Source organism: Cherax quadricarinatus, chromosome 33, assembly GCF_038502225.1.
Source record: "Cherax quadricarinatus isolate ZL_2023a chromosome 33, ASM3850222v1, whole genome shotgun sequence".
NCBI lineage: Eukaryota > Metazoa > Arthropoda > Malacostraca > Decapoda > Parastacidae > Cherax > Cherax quadricarinatus.
In genome coordinates, this window is record NC_091324.1 from 24319458 (window position 1) to 24332834 (window position 13377).

The 13377-nt window shown below is 41.5% G+C and overlaps 1 long non-coding RNA gene across 2 annotated transcripts in view; it reads right to left on the reverse strand.

Moving 5' to 3' along the window:
* Positions 1–5950: 5950 nt before the first annotated feature.
* Positions 5951–13377, reverse strand: part of LOC138853578 (uncharacterized) — a 62057-nt gene continuing 54630 nt past the window's right edge. For both annotated transcript variants that reach the window (XR_011392743.1, XR_011392744.1), the window contains exon 3: positions 5951–6802. This is a non-coding gene — a long non-coding RNA (uncharacterized lncRNA). The remainder of the gene's footprint in view (positions 6803–13377) is intronic.

Here is a 13377-nt window from a genome sequence, read left to right on the forward strand (position 1 = left end):
TCGCCATCGCTTCTAGCACTTCAATAAAGGATCTAACCAGGACAAAATCAAAGCACCACGAACCAGTCAATGCAGGAGTTTACACTATACCCTGTGGAGGCTGTGACAAGATTTATGTAGGTGAAACAGCAAGAAACCTCGACACCCGCCTCAATTTACGCATGTAGGAACGATAACTTGAACAACGCCTGTACCGAAATTCCACCAATCATCTCATGAATTTCAGGGACGCCCAATTAGTGATCAGAGAAACTAATTTCCGCAGACGCAAGTGCCTCGAATCAGCACTGATCGCTGTTTCGAATACAATTAAACAAAACAACGGCAGCTTCACCATCTCCGAAGTCTTAGCAAGAATCTTCCTGAAAACAGTAAACCCTGCCATCACGTAGTCTCTCCTGTTATACTACACAAAGCACATTACAGAGTGAACACTGAAACAGGCCTTCTCTATCCAGTCTATAATTGTCCAACCTATTTTTATGTTACCCAAGTAATAGCTTTCATATCCTTTCACTCATGTACGAATTAATTGCTCTACCATATTGTATTACTACTACTACTACAACTTTTGTCACTACTACTACTACTACCACTAGTGAACATCGAAATGGTACCTCACTAGTATTGCACCTCACTCTGAGCCTTTATATACCCTCTGTGTCCACATACTGTATCGGCTTGACAAAGCTCCTGTTTCAGACAACGGAACAATGCTCTTCTCCAGACTGAGGGACTGACCACCTCAAAACTTTAAGGGTGATGGACTGATTACATCGTCTTCAAGTATCTTCTGCTTCTATCAACTTTTCTGTACTCGACTGAAGAAGCCTACTGTGTAGGCGAAACGTTTCGAAATAAAGATACCTAACTGTTGCATATGTGTCTTACCTAACAATCTGTCGGTATTTTATACCATTTTAATGTTCATTCTGTCAGACACTGCAACACAAGGGTATCTTGGTACAGACCATCAACTTCGACAACCTCTACTAGTGAGAACGGCTGGGTTTGAGAGGGACCTGCCCTCCCAAAGCAACCTACGTCTCACCTCCTGGCACTATATAAGGCCCCATTCTGTCACTTCAACTTCATATTGTTTCAGACAACGGAACAATGCTCTTCTCCAGACTGAGGGACTGACCACCTCAAAACTTTAAGGGTGATGGACTGATTACATCGTCTTCAAGTATCTTCTGCTTCTATCAACTTTTCTGTACTCGACTGAAGAAGCCTACTGTGTAGGCGAAACGTTTCGAAATAAAGATACCTAACTGTTGCATATGTGTCTTACCACACAAACAGATCTACCTGGGGTGGAAGGGACGTGAGTATTTATAGTCAGGTTCAGAATGCTGAGGTCAGGTGGAGAATGCTGCATCTGATGATGTACCGAGTGGGGTTATAGAGTCAGATGCAGCATTCTCCACCTGACCTCAGCATTCTGAACCTGACTATAAATACTCGCGTCCCTTCCACCGCAGGTAGATCTGTTTGTGACTTGAAAAAGCCCACTGTGTGGGCGAAACGTAGTCAATAAAAGATCACATTATACTGCATATGTGTTTATATTTCCATTGTGTCGGTATTTTATACCATTTATTTCCATAGATTAAGATACACAAATATCCCACACATAGGAGAGAGGAGCTTACGACGACGTTTCGATCCGACTTGGACCACTGCCAAAGTCATACTAACAGAAAGGAGAGGACCCATAATACACAAGCCAGCTGGCAGGGACGGGAAAGGTGGTGGTGGTGGCGCCAAGAGTAGTGGTGCAGAGTGGAGTGGTAGCAGAGAGCCTAGTGGTAGTAGCCAAAGTGGTAGTGTAGTAAGTAGTAGCAGTAATGGCAAGTAGTTAGCAGTGGTGGCGGTGTGGTGGCGGTAATGGTGCAGTGGTAGTGTGATGTGGTGGCAGTAGTGGCAGTAATGGTGGCAGTGGTGGTGGCAGTAATGGTGGTTGTGAGCAGTGGTAGTGGCAGAGTGGTGGTAGCAAAGGTGGTGGTGGATTGCAGAGCAGTGGTGGTAGCAAAGTGGTAGTGGTATTGAGTAGGTGGTGGTAGTAGAGTGTAAATTGGTGGTGCCAAGAGTAGTGGTAGTAGAAGTGGTAGTGTGCAAGAGTGTAGTGGTAGCAAGAAGTGGTAGTAGTGGCAAAGTGGTAGTGGTAGCAAAGTAAGTAGCAAGTGGTAGTATGTGCAGTAATGGTGGCGGTGTGTGCAGGTGTGGTGGCCGTAGTGTGGCGGTAAGTGGTAGCGGTGGAGGTGGCAGTGGTAGTGGCAGTGTGGTAGTGGTTGTGGTAGTGGTAGGTGCAAAGTGTAGTGGCAAAGTAGTAGTGAGTAGCCAAAGCAGTGGTGGTGCAAGTATGAGTGGTAGCAAAGTAGTAGTGTAGCAGTGGTGGTGGTGGCAAGAGAGTGGTGGTGGCAGAGTGGTGGTGTGTCAGAGTGGTGGTGCCAGTGGTGGTGTGGTAGAAGAGTGGTGGTGGCAAGTGGTAGTGGTGGCAGAGTGTGGTGTGGAGTAGTGGTGTAAAGTGGTGAAGTGGTGGTGGCAGGTGGTGGTGGTGCCAGAGTGGTGGTGGCCCAGAGTGGTGGTGGCAAGGTGTGGTGGCAGAGTGGTGGTGTAGAGAGTGTGGTAGCCCAGAAGTAGTGGTGCCAGAGTGGTGAGTAGCAAAGAAAGTGGTAGTGGCAAAGTGGTAGTGGCAAGTGGTGGTGGCAAAGAGTGGTAGTGGCAAGTAGTGTGGTAGAGTGGTGGTGGTGCAGTGGTGGTGGCAGCAGAAGGAGTGTGGTAGTGACAAAGGTAGTGGTGCAGTGGTGGTAGCAGAGTGGTGGTGGCCAGAGAGTGTGGTAGTGGCAAGTGAGTGTCAGAAGTGGTGGTGACAGAGTGGTGGTGTGAAGAGTAGTGGTGGCAAAGTGGTAGTGGCAGGAGTGGTGGTGGCAGAGTGGTAGTGGCAAAGTGGTGGTGGCAAAGTGGTGGTGCAGTGGTAGTGGCAAAGTGGTAAGTGCAAGAAGTGGAGTGGTGAGAGTGGTGGTGGCAAGAGTGGTGGTGGTGGCCAGTGGTGGTGGCGGCCTAGTGGAGAGGGAGTGGTGGTGGCCAAGAGGTGGTGGTGGGTGGTGGTGGTGGCCAGAGTGGTGGTGGCCAGAGAGTGGTGGAGGTGGTGGGTGGTGGTGGTGGCCAGAGCCGGTGGTGGTGTGAGGAGTGGTGGTGGTGGCAAAGTGGTGGTGGTGGCCAGAAAGTGGTGGTGGTGGCAAGTGGTGGTGGCCGAGAGTGGTGGTGGTGCCAGAAGTGGTGGTGGTGGACAAGTGGTGGTGGTGGTGAGAGTGGTGGTAGCCAGAGTGGTGGTAGCCAGAGTAGTGGTGGTAGGAAGTGGTGGTGGTGGCCAGGAGTGGTGGTGAGAGAGTGGAGGTGAGTGTGGTGGTGGTGGCCAGAGAGGTGGTGGTGGTGCCAGAGTGGTGGTGGCAGAGTGGTGGTGCCAGGAGGTGGTGGTGCCATGAGTGGTGGTGGCCAGAGAGGTGGTGGTGTGAGGAGGTGGTGGTGACCAGAGTGGTGGTGAGAAGTGGTGAGTGCAGAAGTGGTGGTGCCAGAGTGAAGTGTGCCAAAGTGGTGGTGCAGAGTGTGTGGCAAAGAGTGGTGGTGGCAAAGTGGTAGTGGCCGGCAGAAGTGTAGTAGCAGTAGTGTGAAGAAGGTATTGTGGGAGTGGTGGTGGCGCAGCAGTGGTGGTGGCAGAGAGTGGTGGTGGCAAGAGAGTGGTAGTGTGGAGTGGTGGTGAGTAGTAGCAAAGAAGTAGTAGTAGCAAAGAAGTAGTAGTAGCAAAGAAGTAGTAGTAGCAAAGAAGTAGTAGTAGCAAAGAAGTAGTAGTAGCAAAGAAGTAGTAGTAAAGTAGGAGTAGAAGTAGTATTAAAGTACTAGTGGAAGTAGTAGTAGTGGTAGAGGAAAGGTAGTAGTAGGTTCATCACAGACTAAGCTACCTCTCAGATACAGTAAACATTTAATCCTGATCACTTCCATTATTTTTATGTAAAGAAATCACACAAGGTGAACAAGCTTCTATTCGTTTTGTGCGGTTTTACACACATGGTAAAAAGAAATGTGTCTGAATAGTAGTTCACTTAGAGACAAGTCTTCACTCTTGTCGGCAATGACACGTTTGCATTTAGTTCCAATCTTGAACCGCGGCACCCAAGAAATTTTACCCTGGTCAGCTTAGTTTTGATTAATATATACAAGACATTAAATATTGACCAGCTCCGTTTTCATTTTGGTATACCGGGAATTTAATCGTGCTCAGCTTCGTTGCCAGAGGGGCACAGCAAATTTAAACCTGGTCAGCGTAGCTTTCCACGCGCTTTTCAGAATTAAATACTTTTCAGGGTCCCTGCTATTTATATTTTTCAGGGTCACTGCTATTTATATTTTTCAGGGTCACTGCTATTTATGCTTTCAGGGTCACTGCTATTTATACTTTTCAGGGTCACTGCTATTTACAGGAGATATATTCCCGGTGAACTCCGTTATAACTGAGATACAGAGATATACATCCTGGCCAGTGTTCCTATGGTGCTAACCTATGGTACGGGGTTTCTATGGTAATGTAACCTATGGTACAGGGTTTCTATAGTATAGGGTTAGTATGGTACAGAGTTTCTATAGTATAGGGTTAGTATGGTACAGGGTTTCTATAGTACTGTAACCCTGGACAGCTTCACTGTAACTACTTGGCAGAGAGCAGCCTATACAGTACAGGTACCGCACCATCATGGCAGCCGGTACGCAAGTTCCCCCGTGTGAAGTATCAAAACTTTAATTACCCAGCTAGATTAACATATCTAAGATCCGGCTGCTCTTCAGTAAGTTCCGTCCTTAAACTTATCATCTTCAGAAGCGACTTTAAACTGATCCGACACAATAGGTATCCGCGGAGACTGGTTTTCCTGTTACTGCTCCTTACAACTGCCTTTTCATCCATCAAGCGGGTTTTATCTGGTGTCTTGAACGCACCAAAACAGATTTATACAAAAAACTTTATTTCTGTAATAAATAACGTGATATACAACATAATAAAATATTTTATCGGGAGCGTCTTCAATTTCCCGTGATGCTGACGATATGCGTGCGCGCGCGCACACACATATTTATACACACAATAATATATATATATATATATATATATATATATATATATATATATATATATATATATATATATATATATATATATATATATATATATTATTGTGACCATTATTTCTCAGTCCACAGCAGGTTTCGAACCTGCGCACGCTGTTTGCAGGTTCGAATAATGCTGTAGACTGAGAGATAATGTTTATAAATAATTTCGCTAGTTTGCGAATCGTTATATAAATATATACACAGCTCCAGGGAGAACCTTGAGTTTTCCTTGGAATACGTTTATTTCCTTCCCTGAGGATGAGGGTCCCCAGTCCAGTTCTGAAGGTGGTACCTCCCTAACACACACACACACACACATTATATATATATATATATATATATATATATATATATATATATATATATATATATATATATATATATATATATATATATATATATATATATGGCCTCTGAGTGGTATCTCTTACAAACCAGCGCAGATACAAATATTTCATTATTAGCACCCTATAAAATGGGCAGTGCGGCCACATGTGTGGCATTCAACACGATACCGCTCCAGGCTTCATTTTCCTCCACCAGTCACTCGAATCCAATTTTCTCCACGATGAAATTCAACAGAGGATATTTTTCAGGCGGTGTCTCGAGGAACGTCAGCGAGAAAGTAATCTTACATTAAAGGACAAAATGACACTAAATTACTCACTTGCTCTCTTTGCACCTATCACCTGTTTCTATTATATATATATATATATATATATATATATATATATATATATATATATATATATATATATATATATAACTAATGGCATTTTCTGGATAATATACTCTGGTTTAATGATTCGTAAAAATCAAAATATATAAAAGATCAATACATATGTTATTTCCTATATTATCATGCACTAAATACAGCACCTTTGTGGGTTTAGAGCTTAGTTCTGATTGTAATAATAGTAATCTGAGTACGGCAAATAGAGAATAAAAAAAAACATATGAATCCGATATAATGGAAAAAGCTTAGTATTCTCAGCAAGTTGCCGCGTCAACACGCGGTTTTTCAACTTACTCTTGCATTATTTGATATAATGAAGTGTTCTGTGTTATGTCTCGAAACGAATTACTATTTGCATAATGCTCTTTCAGTACCTGTAGAAAGCAACACAAATACACCTTTAGAAATTCTTGAGGAAAGCTAAACGCACAAATGAAGGCGAGAGGCAGTGTGTTGAGCGCAGTGTGTTTGTCTACAAACACCGCCGATGTTACAGTTGCGCCTTAATGCAGTGTTTGCGTGCCTGTGGGTTTATACCATCATTTAATACGCACAGTGTATGATCCAACACTACATATATACTGCTTACACAGTGGGTAATTCCGCTAATATGGCGCTATGTTCCTTGCTCAAATAAATGGTGAGCAATAATGTAAATCCTGGGCGAGGAGGTTGTCAACACGGGTGTGAATACTAATGTCAGGTGGACCCCAGCCGCTGCCTCCACAGTCTCCCACGAACTTTGCAGGAAAACCATTTTAATCGTCAAAACTCTCTTATACCTCGGTCAAATTGTTCACCTTGTCTGCCTTCGTGTCTTCGTTTTTCTTCCTCAGCCACGGGAAATCAGGTGTAATTAAATAGTTGTAACGAGGCTTCGCCAGCGATTCTGTATGACCCCTGTGGGTTTAACGTTTAGTTTTGATAATAATAATAATAATAATAATAATAATAATAATAAAAATAATAATATTAATAATAATAATAATTCACCAGTGATTAATCTTCCATTAACAGGCGAAAAAATAATGTCACTGTTGACTATCACATGTAATATTGATAATATAATTATTGTAACGAATCACCAATAGTTTGAATCTATTATAATACTTAATATAATAATAATAATAATAATAATAATAATAATAATAATAATAATAATAATAAAGGGAATCTTTATTCTGGAAACGTTTCGCCAGCCAGTGGCTTCTTCAGTCCAACAAAGAGAAAAATGAAAAGAAAGACGAGTAATTTGAGGTAAACAGTCCCTCAGCCTGGGGTCGGTGCATTCAGTCCATCAATCTTCATAACAAATATATAAAAAAGTAATATTCACTACATTTAAACACTGAAAACATTTATTGTCCCTGCGCATATACGAGGGTTAACACCAGGATATATATGCACTGTATATATGCTGTGAGTCTACCTTAATCTCTACTCAAGGTATAAAAATATTCCTGGTGGGTGACTGTAGTAAATGGGCTTTCCAATAAACCAAATGTCTGGCTATAAATAAGTAAAAACACTGGAAAATATAAATTTCTGGTCATTATAATTAAACTGGGCCAGAAACCAGGAGGCTTGGTCTGGGACCGGTCCGTGGGGGCGGTGACCCCCGGAACGACTCCAGGTACACTAAACAAGAAATAATGGGTGACTGTTAAATTAGAAGTGTTTAATGGCTTAATTAAGAGTAAAATAAATAAAAAATATTTAAAGACTTAGAATAGTGTAATAGTGAAATGAAATTATAATAATTAAACCCGCAAAAAATGTTAATTTAAAAATTGTTTTCGGACGACGGCTAAAAATTTTACGAGAGCAATAACGTAAGTTTCTGCCCTAAAATGTAATTGAATTTCTATATAAATAAGTTAATATATATATATATATATATATATATATATATATATATATATATATATATATATATATATATATATATATATACATTTATATATATGTCGTGCCGAATAGGCAGAACTTGCTATCTTGGCTTAAATAGCAACGCTCATCTTGCCATATAGGACAAGTGAAAATTTGTGTATGCAATAATTTCGCCCAAATCATTCTGAACCTAACGAAAAAATATATTTCATTGTGTTTGTTTAGTATTAAATTAATGTAAACAAATCTAAAATATATTTAGTTGGGTTAGGCTAAAATAAATTGCTCTTGTTATAATAAGGTTAGGTAAGTTTTCTAAGATTCTTTTGGTGCAAAATTAAAATTTTTTACATTAACATTAATGAAAAAAATATATCTTTAAACGTATAAAAGAAAATTTCAGAAAGGACTTAATTTTAAATGAGTTCTTACTAATTGACCAGTTTTACATATTCGGCACGACATTATATATAGATATTTATATATACATATATATATATATATATATATATATATATATATATATATATATATATATATATATATATATATAAGTAGTCGATTTTTCCTCTGGGGCGTCCCTTCCGGAAAAGGCCTTCCTCTGGGGCGTCCCTTCCGGTTTAGGCCTGCCTCTGGGGCGTCCCTTCCGGTTTGGGCCTTCCACTGGGCGGTGTATCCGGTCTAGGACCAGCAGCTGGAGGGTCACCTTTTCACACCTAGGTGTTACTTCCGGTTTTGACCATGACCTCGCCCTCGAGACTACCTCACCCTTGACCCCCCAACCAATACCCCCACCCCCCACGACCCCCCCGCCTCGCGACCCCACCATCGCGCCGCGCGCCCGCCCGCGCGCCCGCCCGCGCCCCGCGCCCGCGCGCCCCGCCCGCGCGCCCCGCCCCGCGCGCCCACCCGCGCGCCCGCCCGCGAGCCCCGCCCGCGCCTTCTGCTGCGCCTTCTGCAGCGTCATCCGGATCGCCCCCGCGCCTCGAATTTTTTTCCGATTTTTTTCGAATTTTTTTTGAATTTCATTTTCTTGTGCTCTCCATCTCCTCAGATCAAATTTTTGAGGTTCCCCCTCTCACTTTCACCCCCATCCCAAAATTTCTCGATATTACCAAGTTTTTGGATTCCCCCCTATGGGGGTTTCGAAAGTCTCCATCTCCTCGGATCCCCCTCCCACTTTCACCCCCCCAACCCCAAAATTTTCTCGATAATACCATGACTCCATCTCCTTGGATCAAGTTTTTTGGGTACCCCTCCTTTCACCCCAAATTTTCTAGACAATACCATGACTCCATCTCCTCGGATCAAGTTTTTTGGGTACCCCTCCTTTCACCCCAAATTTTCTCGACAATACCATGACTCCATCTCCTCGGATCAAGTTTTTTGGATCCCCCCTATGGGGTTTTCGAAATTCTCCATCTCCTTGGATCAAGGTTTTTGGATTTCTCCATCTCCTCGGATCAAGTTTTTTTTTGATTTCTCCATCTCCTCGGATCAAGTTTTTTTTGGATAATACCAAGACTCCATCTCCTCAGATCAAATTTTTTGGATTCCCCCTATGGGGGGTTTCGAAAAGTCTCCATCTCCTTGGATCAAGGGTTTTGAATTTCTCCAATTCCTTGGATCAAATTTTTGAGGTTCCCCCTCTCACTTTCACCCCCACCCCAAAATTTCTCGATATTACCAAGTTTTTGGATTCCACCCTATGGGGGTTTCGAAAGTCTCCATCTCCTCGGATCAAGTTTTTCGAAATTCTCCAATTCCTCGGATCAAGTTTTTGGGTACCCCTCCTTTCACCCCCCATCCCCAAATTTTCTCGACAATATCATGACTCCATCTCCTCGGATCAAGTTTTTTGGATCCCCCCTATGGGGTTTTCGAAATTCTCCATCTCCTTGGATCAAATTTTTGGATTACCCCTCTCACTTTCACTCCCACCCCAAAATTTCTCGATAATACCAAGACTTCATCTCCTTGGATCAAGGTTTTTTGGATTCCCCCCTCTGGGGGTAAGCATTCAAATGAACTCCTCCTATGGGGGCATGCTTACTACAGGTCTAAACAAGTTAAATGAACTAAAAAAAAGCGTTTACTCGGCGGTCAGTGACGTCACGCGCACACAGGTTGAATCAGGTCGGTCCTTTTAGTTCATTCAAGATAATAAGGGAACATAGTAGTGACGTCACGCGCACACAGGTTGAATCTTGTCTACCCTTTTACCCACCCTCCCAAACCCTCACACTCCAACCAACACCTCACAATTTTCACTCATAACCCCCAATTTTTCTCGTTTTAACCCTTTTAGTTCATTAAAGTGGGACACATGCATCAGAAAGTCACCACATCGCTTACATCCACTTTCGTTAAATTCACTACTCACAATTTTACATATTACGAAGTTAAATACGCACTTTTACTTTTGAACATCTTCAAAACACTCTCATAAATCATTTGAATACTCACAAAAAATACCTTTATACATTTCCAAACAACACTGAATTACTCCAAAAACATCATTCGAACACCCCCAAATCACCTCTGAATACTCCCAGAACACCTTCATAAGTACTCTTGCACATCATTTGAACACCTTCAAAACACCCTTGAACACCTTCAAAACACCTTTGAATACTCACATAAACACCCTTGAACACCTTCAAAACACCTTCAAAGCACTCTCATAATCATTTGAACACCTTCAAAACACCCTTGAACACCTTCAAAACACCCTTGATCACCTTCAAAAAAAAACAACATTTGAACACACTCAAAACACCTTTGAACACCTTTGAACATTTCCAAACAACACTGAAACACTTCCAAAAAACACACAATTTGAGTACTCCCAATTACACCACTGATTACTACTAAAACACCGCTGAATTCAATCAAAACACCCTTCAACACCTTCAAACACCCTTGAACACCTTCAAAACACTCTTGAACACCTTCAAAAACACCTTTGAACATTTCCAAAACACTATTTGAGTACTCCCAATTACACCACTGAATACTACTAAAACACCGATGAATTCAATCAAAACACCCTTCAACACCTTCAAAACACCTTTGAACACCTTTGAATACTCACATAAACACCCTTGAACACCTTCAAAACACCTTTGAATAACCTCAAAACACCTTTGAACACCTTCAAAACACCCTTGAACACCTTCAAAACACCTTTGAATAACCTCAAAACACCTTTGAACACCTTCAAAACACCCTTGAACACCTTCAAAAACAACATTTGAACACACTCAAAACACCTTTGAACATTTCCAAAACACTATTTGAGTACTCCCAAATAAGATTTGACATCTCTAATTTATCTGCACTTTCATTAAATTACAACTCATCCCTCAGTCTCCAGACTAGGCATTTTCTCGTTTTTTACCCTTTTAGTTCATTAAAGTTATTAAGGGGACACAATACATCAGAAAAAAGTCACAAGAACTAACTCAAACACTTTACTTTGAACACCCCCAAAAACACTCTCATAATCATTTGAATACTCACATAAACACCCTTGAACACCTTCAAACACCTTTGAATATCGTTTTTAAACTAATTTCATCACAACCCACTTATATCATCTTTTTCGGTAACTCTAATTCGACAACAACACCCACAACACCCACATCCCACAACACCCATGAACATTTCCAAAACACTATTTGAGTACTCCCAATTACACCACTGATTACTACTAAAACACCGCTGAATTCAATCAAAACGCCCTTCAACACCTTCAAACTCCCTTGAACACCTTCAAAACACTCTTGAACACTTTCAAAAACACCTTTGAACATTTCCAATCAACACTGAAACACTTCCAAAAAACACAATTTGAGTACTCCCAATTACACCACTGAATACTACTAAAACACCGCTGAATTCAATCAAAACACCCTTCAACACCTTCAAAACACCTTTGAACACCTTCAAAACACCTTTGACACCTTCAAAACACTCTTGAACACCTTCAGAAAACACCTTCGAACATTTCCAATCAACACTGAAACACTTCCATACCCAACTATTGCGACATGTTTTCAACACCCCCTCCATTCTTTTTCCAATATATCATAACTTTTCAATTCTATAATTTCTTTTTAAAATATTCACACATTACCTTTATATTCAGTAAAATCTCTCCATATTTCTAATTACAACCCTCCCCATACCCCTCTCCATCTCACCCGCATTCTTCACATCCACTCACCCATCTCCCAACATACCTCTTCTGAACACACACACAAAAAAATCACATTTCACATCCACAAATGCATCTCAAATCCACTAAAATCACTGTAACCAAGATATTCACACACACACACCTTACCTAACCTAACCTAACCTAACCTAACCTAACCTAGCCTAACCTAACCTAACCTAACCTAACCTAACCTAACCTAACCTGTCCTAACCTAACCTAACCTAACCTAACCGAACCTACCCTAACCTAATTTAACCTAACCTATCCTTACCGAACCTACCATAACCTAACTTAACCTAACCTAACCTATCCTAACCTTACCGAACCTACCCTAACCTAACCTTACCTAACATAACCTACCCTAACCTAACCTAACTTTACCTAACCTAACCTAACCAAACCTACCCTAACCTAACTTAACCTATCCTAACCTTACCTAACTTATCCTAACCTAACCTAACTCCCCATACCCCTCTCCATCTCACCCGCATTTCTTCACATCCACTCACCCATCTCCCAACATACCTCTTCTGAACACACACACAAAAAAATCACATTTCACATCCACAAATGCATCTCAAATCCACTAAAATCACTGTAACCAAGATATTCACACACACACACCTTACCTAACCTAACCTTACCTAACCTAACCTACCCTAACCTAACTTAACCTAACATAACCTAACCTAACCTTACCTAACCTAACCTAACCTTACCTAACCTAACCTTACCTAACCTACCCTAACCTAACCTTACCTAACCTAACCTAGCCTAACCTAACCTATCTTAACCTTACCTAACCTAACCTTACCTAACATAACCTAACTTAACCTAACCGAACCTAACCTAACCTTACCTAACTTATCCTAACCTAACCTACCCTAACCTAACCTACCCTAACCTGTCCTAACCTAACCTAACCTAACCTAACCTAACCTAACCGAACCTACCCTAACCTAATTTAACCTAACCTAACCTTACCGAACCTACGCTAACCTAACTTAACCTAACCTAACCTATCCTAACCTTACCGAACCTACCCTAACCTAACCTTACCTAACATAACCTAGCCTAACCTAACCTAACTTTACCTAACCTAACCTAACCTAACCAAACCTACCCTAAGCTAACTTAACCTATCCTAACCTTACCTAACTTATCCTAACCTAACCTAACCTAACCTTACCTAACATAATCTAACCTATCTTATCCTAATCCAACCTAACCTAACCTTACCTAACCTAACCTATCTTATCCTAATCTAACCTTGCCTAACCATTACCTAACCTAACCTAACCTATCTTATCCTAATCCAACCTAACCTAGCCGAACCTATCCTAAAATATATTGGAATACCCCC